Here is a 19,537-nt window from a genome sequence, read left to right as displayed (position 1 = left end):
CCTGCGTTCATTTGTTGGCAAATGACACAACGATGGCAAACTGCTTCAGCAAGTTGACGGAATTTGGGATTAAACCAATCAATTTTAAATAGTCTAATCATGGCATCCCTTCCAAGATGGGCTTGTCCATGATACAGTCTGGCTAACTGCGTCAAAAGACTGTTTGGCAGAACCAATCTCCCTTCACTTGAAACCCACAAATCATCTGGTTTCTTTACGCATTGCAATTTGCTCCATGAGAGTTTCTCATCTTCACTAACATCGTTCTGTAGGGATTTCAATTCATCGATTGTATCTACAACCTTTAGAGCAAAAGCTTCACTTGGTTCAAGTTCTGGCTCGTTTATCAAGTTCCATTTGTCTCTGAGCAATATACAGTTCAATGCGCAAATCCTTGCGACTTGATCTGCATACCCATTTCCCAAAGAAACATAGTTTTGCAATTTTGAGTGTGCACTGCATTTTACCACTGCTACTTCTCCTGGTAACTGGATGGCATGTAACAATTCTCTTATTCTTTCACCATTTTTTACTGGTGATCCTGAAGAGGTCATGAAGCCTCTTTGTGACCACAACTGTCCAAAGTCATGCACTATTCCAAATCCGTACTGACTGTCAGTGTAAATGGTGACTTTCATTAATGCGGAAAGTTGGCAAGCTCTAGTAAGTGCTACCAGTTCCGCTACTTGTGCAGAGTAAACTCCTTGAAGCCAAGATGCTTCCAGAACACCTGTTATTGTACATACAGCATATCCTGCTTTCAATATTCCTAGTGCATCTCTTAAACATGAACCATCAACAAAAATAACTTGATCGTTTTCTTCCAATCGGGTGTCTTTGATATCAGGTCTTGGTTTTGTACAACATTCAGTCACCTGAAGACATTCGTGCTCGATGTCCTCAGCGTTCTCAATTTCGACATTTTCACTGGGAAACAAGGTTGCTGGATTCAACGTAGTGCACCTTTTCAGCTGCACATTAGGTGAACCCAAAATTATTGTCTCGTACCTTGTAAGCCTAGCACCGGTCATGTGTTGTGTTCGGGAACGTGTCAAAAGTATCTCGACTGAGTGAGGGACCATGACTGTTAAAGGATGTCCCATCACTATTCCTTCACTCTGATTTAGGCTGATATCAACTGCTGCTACGGCACGCAAGCACCCTGGCAGTGCTGCTGCGACCGGATCCAAGGTAGCTGAAAAATATGCTACTGGTCTGTTTACGCCACCATGAGCTTGAGTCAAGACAGACAAGGAACATGCATCACATTCATGACAAAACAATTTAAAAGGCTTTGTGTAATCAGGCATACCTAAAGCTGGAGCCCTGCACATGCATTCCTTTAATTCAATAAAAGCATCCATCTCATCTCTTTTCAGCACTATTTCATCCAGCGCATCTTTTTGGGTCAGTTTCAGTAAAGGTTTTGCTAGAGTTGAGAAATTGGGAATCCATTGGCGACAGTAGCTCACCATTCCCAAAAACTTTCTCACCTCCCTTCTCGTCTTCGGTGGACTCATTTGAAGTACGCTTGTTATTCTCTCTTTCATAATTCTTCTCGACCCTTTCTCTATTTGGTGACCCAAATATTTCACTTTCTTCTGGCAGAACTGTAATTTTGAAGGGGACACTTTGTGTCCGTTCCTTCCCAGATGGTTCAATAGGGCAATGGTGTCAGCTGTACAGTCGTTTTCTGTCTTGGACGCGATCAGCAAATCATCAATATACTGTACAAAGGTTGATTCATATGGTAATTCCAATGATTCCAAATCTTTCTTTAGAATCTGATTGAAAATTGATGGTGACTCCCAAAACCCTTGAGGAATTCGACACCAACTGTAGACTCTGTCCAAAAATTTGAAACAAAAGAGAAATTGGCTTTCCTCATGAAGAGGCACAGAAAAGAAAGCTTGTGATAAGTCGATGACTGAGAGCCACTCAGCATCACAAGGAATTTGGAACATCATCAGAGCTGGATTTGGTACTAAGGGGCAACACTTGAATATTATGTCGTTTATTTTCCTCAAATCCTGAACAATCCGAACCTTTCCATTCGGTTTTATTAGTCCCATGATTGGTGAATTACATGGGCTACTTAGCACTTCTTTCAGTATTCCCTGTTTCACAAATTCATCAGTGAGTTGGGCGACTTTCATGAGGGTGTCTTGCGGCATATTGTATTGTGGTGTCTGGGGAAAATTTACATTGGGTTTTACGGTCACTTTCACTGGTTCTACTCCTTTGACGAATCCTACTTCTTTCCCTGTTATATCCCACACTTCCCTTTCAACTGTCCCCTGTAACTCAGCAGGAATATCTGCTTCAGTGAGCATTGGATAAAGAGTAATCAGGGGATACTCTTCATCGACAGTTTCCACTTCGTCTCCTCCTAAACTGTCCTCTTCTTCCTCATTACTGTTTGTCTGAATTTTAATTCCATCATTTGAACACATAATCGAACATCCCAATTTACACAATAAATCTCTCCCTAATAGTGATATCGGGCTTGAGTCACACACCACGAATATTATGTGACCCTTGATAGTTACCAATTCTGACTTGCACTGGATTTGTGATTGGGTTTGTCAGGTACCTATTTGCTACTCCCACTCCTTGAACTGTTCTCCCTGAAAGTGGCAAATTTGATACTTCGATGCTTCTAACTGTAGAGCGTGTAGCTCCAGTGTCAACCAAGAACGAAACACGGTGACCCATAACTCTTCCTTCCACATACAGACCCTCTTGATCAACTTCCAAGGATGCTGCAAGCATACAATTTCCCTCCTCTTCTGAACTTTCACTCTCCCACGCACCGTTTATTCCATTCTTACTATGTAGCGGGAATTGGTGTACTGTGTCATTTTGGTTCATCCCTTGACCCGCGACCTGTTGAGGAAGTATTACTTGTTGCTGATTCATTGGTGCTAAGGGTATTTGCATTTGCTGATTAGGTACCATAGGAAACTGCTGTTGCATTGGCTGCAACTGTGCCATTTGTGCACGGGGCATTTGCACCTGCTGCGGTTGTATGGGTTGTAAACCCTGCATCTGATTTACATTATTTTGAAAATTTGGATTTGGACCACTCAATTTCAGTCCTCTCATATTCGGAAATGTATTGACATCATTGTTTTGCTGACCTACACCTTCCTGCACCATCATTGGGCACTCCCGTCTCCAATGCCCGACGATTCTGCACGTGTGACATGGCATCACCTTCTTCATTGCCTGTATACCATTTGGAATCATAACAGTATTTAAATCAGGACCATTATTCACAAAACCTCCTCGGCCTCTGCCTCTCATTTGTGGCTGAAACATAGCATTTCCCTGCTGTTGCTGCTGCGGCAACTGTTGTTGAAAACCTTGTAAACCTTGCAAACCTGTCTGAGCTGCTCTAAGCTGCATCATCATCACTTTTTCCTTCAACCTTTTCTGCTTTGTCTCAATTTCATCACTGCAGTATTTGGCGTAATTCAACACCTCATCAATCAACTTTGACTGCCAACAAATCAAATGCATTTTAATCATCTGGCTTATTTCGGGTCTCAATCCTTCCACAAATCTGAACACAAAGTGGAGCATGTCCTTTGCCTCAATCGTTTCCGTACCACTGTAATTTTTAAACGCTTTCAACAATCTCTCATAGTATGCATGTATTGACTCTTTAACCTCTTGTGCTGTCCTGTCAATCCTCTGCCAATCCACATTTTTCGACGCAACCTTTGTTTTCAAGTGCTCAATCACCTTCTGGTATAAACTCATTACCATAGGTGATGGTGCACCTGTGTCCCTATCTCTTTCTGGTTCACTTGTCGGCCAACCTACAGCCCTCTTACAGTCTTCCCACCAATTTGCCGGAACCACAATTTCAAATAAGGTGTTCCGGTCTTCCCAAAGACATTTTGCGAGTTTCACAAATCTATCTGTTGTTGATACCATTCAATCGGTTTCTCTCTTAATTTAGGGAAATCATCCGTAAAGGATTGAATATCGCACCTGTGCCACGGTACATGTACAAGTTTTCCCCCTGCTGTTTCTCTCATTGGCAACATGGTTATCAGGTCGTCATTCTGTTGTGCCTTTTCATTCCAATCTGGGGTACTTTCTTTCTTTTTGTCCTTTTTCTTAACCCATCTACTTTCCCACTTGTCTAAGCATCTCCAGAGCTGCGCGCTCTGCAGTATCTCCTTGAGGTGTGTTTTCATCCCTGCAGATCTCATGTGTTCAAAGTCTTTTGTCTCAAAGTCTAGCCTGTAACTTCTGCTCAAGTGTTTAGTCTTACCTATATCGATCTCGTTTCTATCTGCAATTTCTTGTAACTTGTACCCTGCTTACTTCTCTTGTAATCCTAGGGCACATGTATCTCAGCTCTTCTTCTGTGTATGATTCTAACCTGTTCAGACCCATCGTTCCCTCTACTAGTTCATCTGCTTCCATGCCCAATCTTATTTTATTCAGGTATTCTTCTCCCTTCCCTCTGGGTGTACTCTGTGGGGAGTTCAAACTGTTGAACCATTGTGTTAGCTGTTGTGCGTTCAGTCCCATCAATGTAGCACTTACATCAACTGCTACTGATGGTTGCTGTAACACTTCAGTTTTTGAAGTTAGCGGTACTATTAGTGGTGGATTTGACCTTACCACAGTTGACGGAGCGCAAATTGGAATTGGACTAAATTCCGACAAAGACCCAGATCCATTTGGCAGTGTTCCTACCGTAGTCGTTTCTGGAGTGTTTTCTATGCATCTTCTCCCTGTCTCATTTTGTGTCATTACCCCTTGGTCGCATACCTTTGGGTTTGCCTGTATATACAATGGCACTGGCGGACCTACAGTGATAGGCAGAGATATTGCATCTGGATTCTGTCTGTTCCCCAAATTCTGTGGCATGTTAATCCCCACATTATGGTTCATCATTGCTGGCATACCTAACTGGCTCTCTGTTACTCGAGTGTACCTCGGCACTTCTTGTGCCTGCTTTGGAGGCATCAAATTTTGTGTTGATTCGGCTTGAATCAATGTCAGTCTTTGACAATTCTGTCCTCCCTGCGCCATTAAATCAGAATTCATTCCCAGATTATGCTCATCGCAGGAGAGCCTTTGAGCCTGTGGCTGATAATTATTAACAGGTTTCAATTTAGGCACGTCAGGATATATTCTCTGAATTTGTGGTATTTGTGGTGAAAAGGGCATATCGGAACTGCTCTGCCTCTGTGATATTCTCAAATTCGGTGTCACATTACCTTGTATTGGTTCTGGAGGGGCAGTACTAGTGCTTGAGCCATTTTCGCTTTCCACATATGGTGGCGGGCGATCGTTTAGCAATTGCATAATGAACTCCTCATCATCTGACTCGTCTGACCTTTTCGAATTTCTGTTGTTTTCTCTATCTCTGGACTGACTCCTGTTTGTTTTATAGGTAACTTTCCTTCCTTCCGTCTCTGCTTCGTCAGTAATTGCTGGAAACAATTTAATTCCCTGCAATACGTCTGATCTCCAAACCTTTTGTGTTCTATCCCATCTAGCATCCGCTAGTGTCTTTTCTACTTTTCTCACTCTTGTCTCAAATTTCTTTTGTTGTTGGTTTCTAGCCATTAGCTCCCAAATTGCTAATGCCTCAAACTGTGCTGGTCTTGGAGGTACTTTCATGTCGTATAGCGCGAATCTTAGATTCTCCAAAACCCTTAGATTAAACGACCCATGGATAGGGAACGCTACACTTCCATGTTTTTCTGTTAATTTGCACCATTGCTTTAACCAAAGACATGGTACGACACCCTTTTCTTCAATCACGATATAAGCTGGTGTACCCTCAGGCAGTGTTTCTTCTCCTACATTTGCTTTAATATATACATCTCCCCTCAAGGCACTCTTAAAAGCTTTGAAAAATTTCATCTTTCCGTCTTTTATTTTTCTAAGATGTAATCAATAAGTGACTTTAATTCCCGGAATACTCTTCGCTTGCCTTTCCCCACCAATTGCGCTTCACGGACTGCGTCCAATCCGTGCGCGACCCTTCTCACCAACCAACCTATCCCAGCGCGGCTCCTAGTGATGTCACACTCACACACTGCGGCTGACAAAGTCCCGCGGCTTGTCCTCCTTCATTCAGCTTCACTCAAAACTAATTTCCGCAATATATCGCGAGCACTAACCAAAAAGAAGAAAACAAATCTGTCGGTTTACTACAGGAAAGGTAATACAATCGCTTCAGAATCCTTAGGGATTTTTCACTAGCCTCGGCAGTTATTCCATCTTTCTTAGCTTCCCGGTCTCGCAAGCAAAATTTGACCCGCAAACTTTACTCTCAACTGATCAATGAACTATTCTAGTGCACCTTAGAATTCTTCAAATCTCAAAGTCGAAAATTTTCTTTCATTCCTCGATATTCACACTGACTCGTTGACCACGCCCGATCAACCTATTAAACCGAACAGATTACAACATCAATCAAGTGTCTCATACACTTTTCAACATACTCCGGAGTCTCTTGACCTCGCAGGGCCCGTCTCAACATCAACAACCATGTGGACAATTTTTCCTGCACAAAGCGCTACACACATGTGAAGTTCGACGACTTCCCTACTCTCACACTTTGGAGTAACACTCCTCTAAAATCTTTTAATTGTAGTTCGTAACCCCCTAAAATCCTCACAAACTTCTCAATTAATCTGCGGCAATAAGCTGTGCAAGCGCAAAACCCTAACTTCTTTCATACCGTCACTAGAAACACCGGAAACATTCTCACACCTCCATTTCCTCCATTTGCAAGCTCCGAGATTCGGGAAAGTCATTGGGGATTTAGGGCATCATCATCTCTCCAGCTTGTTTTATCAAAGAAAATTCTAACTTGACTCCGTCTATTGTTCGGATGGGGTCCCAAAGGGCGAAACCATCAATCTCTGCTACCATCTACTGATAACGCGTCCAGCCTTTCTAAATTTCTTGTACCTGGATACGTTGAAGGTCGGTGAACCTTTTAGCCGAGTTGGACTCTCCTCATCCTAGAATAGTCGGATCGCTTAAACCAATAATCAATAACTAATTGTAATCGATACCTAATACTCTATTACTAGATCAAATAAAACATTAGGAATCAAATAACAGTTGGTATTTTGACACACTATGACCTTTCGGTCATGAATAACCACACCAGTTTATTAAAAGTTAATGAGTTTATTTCCCTATATTAACAAAGCTAACACAATATATATGAGTCTCAAAATCAAATGAATATGTATACAAACATTACTAGCTGTCCATAACGGCGGAAGAAACGCAATCTACTCAAAATCTGAATTATAATGCACTCGGTTATAGCAATACAAATCACTAATATGAGTAACTGAATTTGACTAATTGCATACATCAGTCAGCATAACAAGATTTCAATTTAGCATGGTGCATCGGATGAATACCTCGACTAGCCTCTAATTAGCATTGGCATGTGGGGCTTCATTCAAAACGAATTTAGTCAACACAAATTTGGAAAACTTCTAGCTTGGGCCCTATCAAAATAAGCAGTTGGTACCTAGGAAGGAAACACAATGCATAATACAATTATCCTTTCATACTTACCAAATACAATCAGCATTCAAAAAAATCTTCGTCCTTCAGGTACCGGTTCGATCAGCATGGGGCAGATTTCAAAGGGGCAGATTTCAAAGGGGCCGAGTTAAGGGCAAGTTTCCTTGCGGCAGCAAGGAAAATGGGGCAAAGTTACTGCATGGGCAAGACGGGGCAAATTAAAGTTAAAGTCTCTAGGGTGAGAATTCTCAAAGTCTCTTTCTCTGGAATAGAGAAAAGGGCATCAGGATGTCGTCTAAGATGGCGTTTGGCTTCAAAGATGGCATCAAGGAAAATGGCTGACTTCTCTTTGTCCGGTGGGTTTAAGTAAGAAACATTCCAAATACTTCAGGGTCTTCCATTGGAGGGTTCATAGGGTGGCTTCAATTTGACCAATGAATAGTGTCTTTCTCCTAGTACTCATTTTTGCCTGCATTGTCCTTGGAGCCTTGGAACACAAGTTGCAACAAAGTTTGCCAATTAATTTTATCTTAAAGCCTTTATTGTCCGCACCTGCAGGAGCTGACCTTGTATCAAAGGGGATGAAACTGGCCTAGCACGAAACCTTGGAGATAAGTGCATTAGTCATCTCTACTGGAAAAATACAGAATAATGTCTTTGTTAGTAGAAAGTGAAAACCACGCAGTTAAAACTGGAGACCAGGTGACTAGGCCAAAGCCTCTAGTAAATTTAAGCGAAGCATAAAACAGTTTCAACAGGAAAATCATAGAATACATTTGCAATTATGACGGATTACTACATTTGTCAATTCTTCATGATTAATTAAGCCCATTTATAATAATGGCGAACTACTCCGTGGGCACAGTTTCCCACGTACATTATTTTTCTTTGCTAAAATCACACTACCTCATACGATTTTGGTTACATGATATATGAATATATGTTGGTCCTTCTTTTTCTGCGTCATCAGCCTCAACCACCATCCACCGCCGACATATCAAGAACGCAAGAAAGAACGCACTCCTGGAATGCATCAACTCCTACACACACAACACAAAGGAAATTTTCTCAGTCATAAACAAGTTCACAAATGCCCCCTCCGAAGCCCCCAGCATTCCCCTGTCGCAAGACCTCTGCGACAAACTCACCACCTTCTTCCACCACAAGATCCAAGACATCTATGATAGTTTCCTCCCGGAAAACCAACCCAGCACCAGAACCTACGACCGACCCACCCCCTAGAACCCACCCAGACCATCCGCAGCTGGTCCACGCTCACTACGGAACAAACAGAAAGCCTCATGAACAGCCCCCACTCCCCATGGACCCTTTCCCGCACCACATCTACGTCAGAGCCAGAACATCCATCGCCCCTGAGCCCTGGAACATGATAAACCACTCCATCGACACTGACACCTTCCCCGAGGACTGGAAACACGTCGAAGTATGCCTCCTCTTGAAGAAACCCTTGGCCGACCCATCAGAACTAAAGAACTTCCGGTTCATCCCGATGCTATCCTACCCGACCAAAGTACTGAAGAAAGCCATCAACACACAACTGTGAAATTTCATTGAAGTCAACAACTCTCCGGACAGGTCCCAGACCAGGTTCTGCAGCAACCACAGAACAGAGACAACTCTTCTTGCAGCCACTGCTGACATCCGATCACTTCTAGACTGTAGCCACACCACAGCACTCATACTTCTCAACCTCTCAGCAGCCTTTGAAATGGTCTCCCACAGCACACTATGCTCCAGACTCCACAACATAGGAATACACGGAACAGCCCTGAAATGGGTCCACTCTTTACTCTCCAGGAGTCAGAGGTTTAGGCTCCCTCCCTACACATCTAAACCCACAGGAGTCAGCTGCGGAGTTCCCCAAGGATCCTCTCTGAGACTAACTCTTTTCAACATATACATAACCCCACTCACAGCCATCTTCAGAAGCCACGGAATGGACATTGTCATATGCCGATGACACACAACTCATCATTTCCCTCACCGACGTCCCAGACACGCCCAAGAGGAATTTCCACTCTGGAATGGAAGCCATCGCCACCAGGATGAGATAAAGCTGTCTCAAGCTCAACTCTGACAAGACAGAGCTCATCCTTTTCGGAAATGCCACCTCAGCATGGGACGACTCCTGGTGGCCCACATCTCTCAGCACCCTGCCTTCACAGACTGAGCACGCCCGCAACCTAGGCATCATCCTCAACTCCTCCCTAACTATGACCTGGCAGGTAAACTCAGTCACCTCCTCCTGCTGGCACATCCTCTGCAAACTTCAGAAAATTTTCAAATGGATCCCAGCAGACTGCTGTAGGACAGTCACCCACGCCTTAGTCACAAGCAAGCTAGACTACGGCAATACTCTCTGTGCCGGCACCACAATGAGAAACATCAAAAAGATGCAACTCATCCAGAACACTGCTGCCAGACTTGTCCTTAATCTCCCATGCCAAGAACATATCTCCCAGCACCGAGGACCCTCACTGGCTCCAGATAGAAATACAAATCTACTTCAAACTACTCACCCACACATACAAAGCCATACATAACGCCAGACCTACCTACCTGAACCAACATGCGTCTCCTTCCACACCCTGCCAGATCCTTCTGCTCCACTCAACTGGCTCTGGGCACTATCTCTGGCATTCGGAAAACCACCACCGGAGGACAATCCTTCACCTACATCGCAGCAAAGAGCTGGAACAACCTACCCCTATACCTCAGACAAAGCCCATCGATCACCATCTTCAGTAAGAACCTCAAGATGTGGCTTTTCGGATGAGACTCTACCCTCCCCTCCCCCACTTTGATCCACCCTTTCGCCCCTCCAGTGCCTTGAGACCCTCACAGGTGAGTAGCCGCACATGGCATACGAGCTTGTAGCATTTTCACAGTTTTTCTCTTGATGAATGAGTTTCCAGTGTTAGCATTCTCACCGCTGATGCCATGTGACTCAATATGTGTGTGCTGCCTGTAAGAGTATGGTTTTCAAGCGTGCTACTAGATGTGATAGTAGCATTAAATAGTACCAGTTGTGATACTCACAAATGATCTGGGAATGAACATTTACAAAATCTTCAAATTCAACTACTGATGGAAGTCTTAATGAGAGGGGAATGTTATGCTGAAATTTCAGTCTCAGAGCATACAATCATCGTCTTTGATGACTGTGGCAGCTGGTGACCTTTAAAAGTGGTGGGGTGTAACCTTTGGCTTGAATTTCAGTGAGCGAATCTGACTTTTCAGCGGGTTCAGGGGGCTCATTCAGTCCATCTCTGACTCACTCACTCTCACTCAGTCTCATTCTCTATCTGACTCACTCAGTTTGTCTCACTCATTCTGTCAGTCTCATTCTGTCTCATTCATTCTTCAGCCACCTTCATTCTCACTCAATCAATTTCCTTCTGACTCGCCTATCAATCAATCTCACTCTAACTTCCCAAGTCTCACTCAGTCTCACTTGTTTCTACTTAGTCCCACACAGACATTTAGATTCTGACAAAATCAGTCTCACTGATTCTCACTCTGTCCTACTCATTATGACTCACTCAGACTATGACTCACTCAGTTTTACACACTGTAACACTCACAGTCATTTTCCCTCACATTTGCACTCACTGTCATTCTTCCTCACAATAACACGAATTGTCATTCTCCCTCACAGTTACGCTCACATCATTCTGTCTTATAGTAACACTTACTGTCATTCTCCCTCGCTTACTATCCTTCATTCTTGCTCATATCCATCCTAGCACTCATTCTCACTCACTGACTTCCTTCGCTGACTCTCACACTTGCACTCACACACATCAATCATGCACATGTTGTCTCTCACAACCACACTCTTACCCTCAAAACATACAATCTCACCCATAAGAACAGTAAGATTGTGTGTTTGATTTCTTTTTTTTACTTACCTTGCTGCAGGTCCCGTTTGAGCACTTGCATGTGAACTATTAAGAAGAGTTGCCACTGGACATATGTAAGATATAGAGTCCTTATAGTGTGAAAGGGTCCATGCCCAGCAAGCTGAGGCAACAAGCTTTAATACCAAAATGATGAATAAATAATACTGTAAAACACACTGGAAAGGCCTTTAGAGTCAACTAATATAGCATGCAATATATAGTGAAATACATTTTTTCATGTGCATGTTTACTTCTGCAGTCACGATTTTTTGCATTCTACACCCCGCACCATCCCAACAGAAACCAAACTGCTAGCTGTACTTCACATGCTGGCAAGTGGCTCTTTCCAAACAACGGGTGCCCTGGTTGGCAGAATATCACAACCATCATTCTCCGCCTTTTTGCCCAAAGTACTCATGCCATCATTCAACTGACACCCGCCACATCTGCTTCCCTAACACACTGCAGAAGCAGCAGGAAACAAAACAGGGGTTCTACGCAATCAGTGGTTTCCCACACGTCCTTGATGCAATCGACTGCACACATGTACACCTTGTGCCACCTGCTGCAACTGAACACCTCTACCACAACAGGAAGCACACACATTCCATCAATGTCCAGGCCATAGTCGATCACCAGGGATTGATTACCAACATTGTGGCTAAATATCCTGGGAGTGTACATGACTCATACATCTTCCGTCGCTGCACCATCAATGAGCACTTCCAGGATGGACGGTATGGCAATGGACTACTTGTTGGTAAGTACAAAAACCTACTTATATACACACTGCACAGCAACCCTCTAGGACACACAACACATACACCACAACAGCAACATGTGAACAGGAACACACTGAGGTCGTGACATCACTAGCCATGTTTCTTAAGTCACCATTGAACCTGTCACACATTGGAAATTACTGTACAGCCTACTGTGAAGACGTCAATGAGTGTGGTTGCCTAAATGTCACCTTGCAAATTGTAAGTGTCCCAATGACCTTTACATTAATACATTGCATAAGTGTCAAGGTATGGGATGTCCAGGGTACTTTGATATGAACGTGTTAACAACACTTTCAATTTTAACTGTGCATGGAACTATCATCTCACCCCCAGTGAAGACACACGGACACCTGTATCACAAGTCACAATGCTAGGGAGGGCACACTGTACTGCAAATCCCAAAACATAATGCTGACAAACGGTTAGCAGACAAACACTCATTCAGCCAAGGAAACAACACAATGCAGATGGTACAGCCTACAAGCATAGGATGTCACATTAGTACACAAAAGAGTCACAGACAACACAAGACAACTACTACCATTAAAGGTCTTTTCAATGGTGCCAGCTACATCAACATGATCCTATTCATTTTCTCTTGCAGCTGATCAGGGGTATGGCATCCAGCCATGGATTATGACACCATTTGGCAACCCAAGTACAGCTGCAGAGCGTACATACAACGAGGCCCATAGGAGGACACGGAGCATTGTCGAGCGGACCTTCGGCATCCTCAAGTCAAGGTTCCGCTGCCTCAACATCACTGGTGGTAGCCTCCTATATTCCCCCGAGATGGTCTGTAGGATCATCCTCACATGTGCAATATTGCACAACATTTGTATCAGAAGAAACATTCCCCTCCTGGAACCAGAGCCACACATGCCTGAAGAGGAGGAAGAGGAGGATGTTGGCCTGCAACAGGATGGGGAACTACAGAACACAGCTGCTGGTATACGCAGGCGGCAACAGATTGTAAATAATTTCTTCTGAATATGATCACCTTCACCACTTTAGTTAACTAATTTAAATAAACACCTATTCTAATCACCATATCATGGTCTGGCTATTCCTTTTTGCACACCTTCATCTCTACTTATCAGAATAAGAGTGTTGCCTCATGGAGCATTGCTGAGATACTGAGTAGGACACGGAACATCCCAGAGCTAATGTGATGCCTAACATACAATGGTCACATACACACACACTCTTAATGACATATATCATGTACATATCTCCTTTGAAGGCCAATAGCAGAGGACCACAACTATTTCACACATACATGTTGAAAGCAAGGTCCAACGCAGCATATGGGACACAACTATGACACCATCACTCAATAAGGGGAAAACAACCCTCATACATGAGGCAGTCAATGTGCTTTGGCATCACTAACAGGAATGTCTGACAAGACCCTTGGCAGCAGTTAGTCCAACTGCATCCAATATTTGCAAGGAATATCTGTGACTAGAGTTCCATAGAAGCAGAACATAGACAGCACAAGTGCCACACATATGACATGCATTGCGCACATGACATTCCATGCACATGTCAGCCCATTTCCTAACTCCTGACACACCCATGCACCTGTTCACAACCCACCTGTCGGAAGAGATCCCTGGAATACTAAGATGTGTACCCTGATAATACCTCCTCTACACACACAGACCAACATTAGCAAACCAGTGTGCTACACCCTTTCCTAAGGTATGCCATTGTCATATAACATCTGACTGCATGGACGTCAGGTCAATTTATACACTGTCTTCTAGTTTCAAAGCCCTGTTAGCACATGTAGATTGCTTCCCCTTGTGAAAATGTCTGTTGGCCCTTAGAATGCAAGTCTCACCTACAGGACTGGTGAGAAACAGATGCAGCCCACGCCTGTGATCACCTCCATGCACACCACCCATTTCAAAAAGCACTGCCCCTGATGATGCCTGGAACAGCATAGGAGTTGCCATTATGTCAAATACACCGTCAACCATTGATACTAATTAAGCCGTGTAACACAGCCCTTGGGTTCATTTGTCACCTTCAAAAACACAGGACGTACACAGTTTGACATGTCAACTGTCTAGTTTATCCTCCAAACAGTCTAAGTCAGACCACTGATTATGTAACTTGTCCAGTAGCTGGCTCCTGAATCACCTTGCATTCTGTCAGCCTGACTGGCAACTGTCTGTGCGTCACACTAAAGTATCCCTGTGTCTGCATATGTACCACACGTGCTTAAGAAAACCTCCCATTCATCAGGGGGCATTGGGCATGGGCTTCTTCCATGTATACCCAAATACATTGTATAGCATCATCTGCCTTTTAACTGTACCATTTGAGTTACATCCTCTTGGAAATGCAAAATTCATGGCCCATCCCTTGTCTGGGTTGCATATATGCATGAATGACAAAGTGTGACAGTGTCCCAGGGTCATAGGCAGGGATTGGGTACGGGACTTTCAGCACAACCAGCAACCTCTGATAATGTACATGAATAATACACAAATGTCAGAACCATGACAGTTCACACGCAGCATCACAGTGCACACAACATAGTGATGGGTCGTGTGTGGTGAATAGCTGCGAAAATAAACAGCACAGAGGCTATGATGTTCCCAGATGCAGTGGGAAGTGCAGAGGCCAACCTGTGTACAAATGTTGTAATGACACCTGCCGGAACATGACAATTGAGACATTATCTCACTCTGCACACCAAGGTTGCCCTGTTGACTGTCTCATTACACGTCTTTAGTGACAGGGTAGGACCATCCACATGTTGGTTCACATGTCCACATCTACTTTACTCACATTGATCAACAAAGGATACTCAGTAGTATCGCGAAAAAGGCGGGACTTTTCATACAGGAAGTGATGTAATAGGATATCCTGTTTACAGATCATGTACAGTGGGTGTACTTTCACTTTCACTTTGCAGTCTATGCTCCTTCTAGACTGTGTGGCTGTGTAGAGTGTTGTCCAGAGATTTTGTGCTGTATTTGTCCTGTGTGCTATCTGTAAAGTCCTTTTGTGAAATAAATATTGTTTGTGTATACTGTAGTACTGTGTTTTGTCTACATTTGTCCATTTATCTTGTGTATTTCTTGTTTGTGGGAGTCTATTGTGGGTAGTGTTAGTTTGGGGATAGTTGGGCTCTTTTAGTGTTTAGGTTTACTTTTTTTCTGTCTTTTTACCCCTACTTTCACCCATTTCCCCTTTCTATTTCTTTTACCCCTATTCCTTATCTTCAACTATAAGTATGTCTGGTAGGCCACGTCTTGGCAGGATGGGGTAAGAGGAGTTGGGGGGCTTCATCTGTCTGGTGACACATTTCTTGCCGCTCATAATCCAGGCAGGGGGCAGGGTCATACAGGGGTACCCAACAGAGGCGCGCAGAATCCGGTGGGGAAAGGTGCTGCATCACCTGCAGCGTGTGTATGCCAGCCAGAGGAGTGACCACCAGCTGAAGCACCGGTGGGCTGACCTCATCACCAGGGAGCAGGATCTCTTGGACCACCTGGGAATCATGATTGGTGGCACTGTTGGTGAGTACGACAATTGTTAATGTGCACGATTAAATGCTCTGTAGTGACATCAGGGGATTAGTGCAATGTCTGCCAGCTAACTTGATGACTGTGTGTAATGCTGGGGAAATATAAGGGGATCATTGATGCACTATGGCAAGGATCACAATTGCTAGCTGTCAGGCAGCACGTGCTCAGCAAACTTACAGGTAACTTTACCATGAAGGAAATTGGTGCGACCTTTTTGTCAGCACAGCTAACAAAATAGGAGCCAATAATGTCTATATAGGGTATTATTGACAGAGAAGTACAGATGTACCAACATTTAGGCCAACTATGTTGACGCAATTGCTAGACTGACTTTAGAATCACTACATGATGCTGAAAATGAGTGCTGCCTTCACGTCAATTGATAATAGCAAAGTGGCTCAAACACTGGTCTCATGTTAGTCTGGTGAGTGTGGAAGGAAAGCGTTCACAGAAGTACTATGAATGTGTGGGATTATTTGGTTTCTTGATCTTTTTGGATACATGTCAGTTCATGATTTGAAAACATCGTGAAAAGGTGTAAGGTGCCCTCAGCTAACATCTTAAGATGTTTGTTGGAATTAGTTGAGCCACAATCCAAATATGGATGGCAGTCCAAGTGTATGCACATGGCTTCACATCTCCATGGTTGGTGCAAATCACCATAGCTGGGCCACATCAATTGACTATACTGTAACAACAGGATGGCTTACAGGAGTCCCTGCCCCTCCCTCTGTACATTGGGCCTATGTGCAATAAATGTGTCATGGCCACAAGGCATGTTTGACTGGTAATGCAGTCCTCAAGTAACCAGGCGTTGGATGTTTCTCTTGGATGCACATGATGAGACGATTACACTCCATATTTTTTAGTGCTCACCAATTATGGGGCAAGTTTGCAACCACATGATAGTTAGGGCCTATGTATGTGTCCAGATATGTGTGTAACTGTCACAGGAGACCCATGCTATGTACAAGTTGGCCGTGAAATATCAGATGCAGTACCATCATGTCTGAATGGCTGCCATGTCCTTCTTCAGCCTACACATTGTAAATGATTATGAAATTGTTGCACTGTGCACAGAATTTGAGCACATTGATTCCTTCCATACCTTACAGGTGGACCGGCACCCTACACTGTGGGAGAGGTGGCGACATTTGAGGACCCCGACCACTCCAGTAAGTGTTGATATGTCTGTTATGTGTTGTGTTTGCTGGTTATGGACTCGTGTGAGTTGGACGCATAGCAAGATGTGATGCGTCAGGCAAGTTTTTCACTTGTTCCATGAGTGGGAATGCAGTGCTCACATGTTTTGAGTTTGCCAATGCGTATCCAATGGTATCATGTAGGGATTGTAGGACATCCTTGCAGGCCCCACTGTGAGTACAGGGGATAGTCATGTGTCTGACACTTGTATCACCAAGAGTCGCAATGGAAGTCAGCCCCTATTTAGTCAGCCTGTCAGACCCACATTCTCTAAGATTGGTGGAGCTAATAGCTTCCCAATAGACATCTGCTTCCCTATTTATCTACGTAAGTTTGAAACAGTAGGTAGAACCTCCTAGCAGCATGTACTTCCACATGTAGTGCATCAGGTCTGTGGAACCTGAGTGTAATGGCCTAGGTGTGCATGCAATTCATGATCATGGGTGTTCTAGCAACTCTGTGTCTGATGTAAGTCAGGCCTCACTGGAAGTATATGTTGTGTACTAAGTTCTGAATTTCCTGACATGTCTGACCCTATGAGTGCTCTAGGGTTTGCTGACTCTAAATTGTAGATAGACCTTACCTGTGGTGTGTCTGTAGAGACAAACATGTGTGGAGTTGCCTATACACTCCTCGGTGTACATGTTGTTGGCAAATTATAGTTGTGTATCCACCGCCCCCCTTCAAACACGGCCATGGGTTTGTGAATGGGGTACCTAGTATTGATGCTACCAGTATGTTACACATACCTGTGAATAAGTGACGGTTTGGTTGCATACTAGTATACACACTCAGGTTTGGCACTTGGTACCATACTGGAAAGTCCAGTTACAACTTGCAGCCCATGTGGCTTTAGTTTTTCTTTCCGTACACTGACATTTGTAGCCCAGCTCTTGGTGGAGGATATGCAGCATGATTCTTAGATGTTAACTGTCAGAACTCAGATTGCAAGTCAAAGCCAGTTGTTACTCATCTTGTGGGTTATGGATGTGCTTTGTGTGATGTCACCTTTGTTGTCTGGCCTGCCATATACTTCCTCAGGGACATTCAATGCTCTGTATCGTGATATGAGCTGTTACAAGTACAGTAGATGTAATGTCTGATTAACTTGCTGTGCCGTTTCACACAATGCAGTTACTAATGTAGCATATCTGCAATTGTCTTCACAGCAGCTAACATGACTCCAGACCAGGTCCGTGAATTTTAGCGTCGGGCCATGCAATACCAGCACATCCTGCTGGTGGAGTCGGGGTTCCGGAGGATGGCCTGGCAATATCGCCATGAACATGCCTCCGGGGCATGGCGAGCCTTCCCACAGGCTGGGCCTACTTTGCCCACCACAGCCACCACAGAAACAACCACCAATCAGAGCCAGGTGGCCCCACCCACAGCTGCCACTGTTGATCCAACATCTGCTGGACTTCCTGGCCCCAGCATTGCCACCGGTGCAGGACAGCCCACACAGACCTTCTCCACCGGTACCCAGACTGCCACTGCTCCAGCTGTTGACCCTACAGCCTTCAATAGACTTGAACATAAGATGGACAAAGTGTTGCGCAAGGTGAGACACCTGAGCCGGGACGTGCAGCACATTAAACGGCGGGTCAAGGATATAAAGAGTACCCTCCGGAGGGCCAACCTCTAGACAGTTGATTTGATGGACATGAAATCCTCCCCTCCCTCCTCTTTCCTTGTTCTTATAGTTAGTGGGCTTAGGGGGCTTAGTGTTAGGTTAGTATAGGCTATTAGTTTAGTTAGTGTTAGTGGGTGGGGGGTCCTGCTTGTTTCTTTTTTGACTTATTACATGTGTGGGTGGGTGGGTGGGGGGCTATGTTGGGGTTCTTGTGTGTAAAAAAAAAAAAAAAAGAATTACCAAAAAAATATATATTTGTTTAGGATAGTATAGTATGTGTTTAGTTTAGTATGTGCTGTCCTCATAAGGGGGTTGGGAGGTAGATGTTTAGAATGTTTCGTTACATGTGATTAGTAAGTGTAGCTTAGGTTAGTTAGAGACAGTTGTGGGTAATGAGTAGTCAGGGTAGATTAGGGTAGGTAAGATTTTTCCTTCAGTTTCCTCATCTATGGTTAGCTTTTAATAAATATTTGGTTACCCCTTAATAGTATGTGTTGAATGGTACTTGATCGTGGGTTTGGTTTCAGTGTACATCAATTTTGTACTATGATATCTGTGTCCTATGCTACAAACAAATCCCAACTGAGCTGTACGATTGGCAGCTAGCCCAGAGCTACCTTGCAAAGTGTCTACCCTTTGGTGCAACCACCAATCACGGTTAATATGGTTCCCAATGTGTTTCTGTTGATAAGTGTGTTTGCAAAGTCACTAACAGTGCTTCCAGACTTTATACTGGGGAAACAGTTTTAGGTCTGACTGCAGTGTGATGATCATGCACACCCTTATAAGATGAGTTCTCATTGGCAATCTTGTATTCTTGTCTTCATGACCCTCATACATCATTTGTGACACAGTTTGGCATGATTACCTATTTGTATGTTAACTCAGACACCTTCATTTGTGCAGTTTTTTTTTTTGTAT

The sequence above is a fragment of the Pleurodeles waltl genome, chromosome 1_1 (genome assembly GCF_031143425.1).
Source record: "Pleurodeles waltl isolate 20211129_DDA chromosome 1_1, aPleWal1.hap1.20221129, whole genome shotgun sequence".
Taxonomy (NCBI): Eukaryota; Metazoa; Chordata; class Amphibia; order Caudata; family Salamandridae; genus Pleurodeles; species Pleurodeles waltl.
This window is presented reverse-complemented; position numbering follows the sequence as displayed.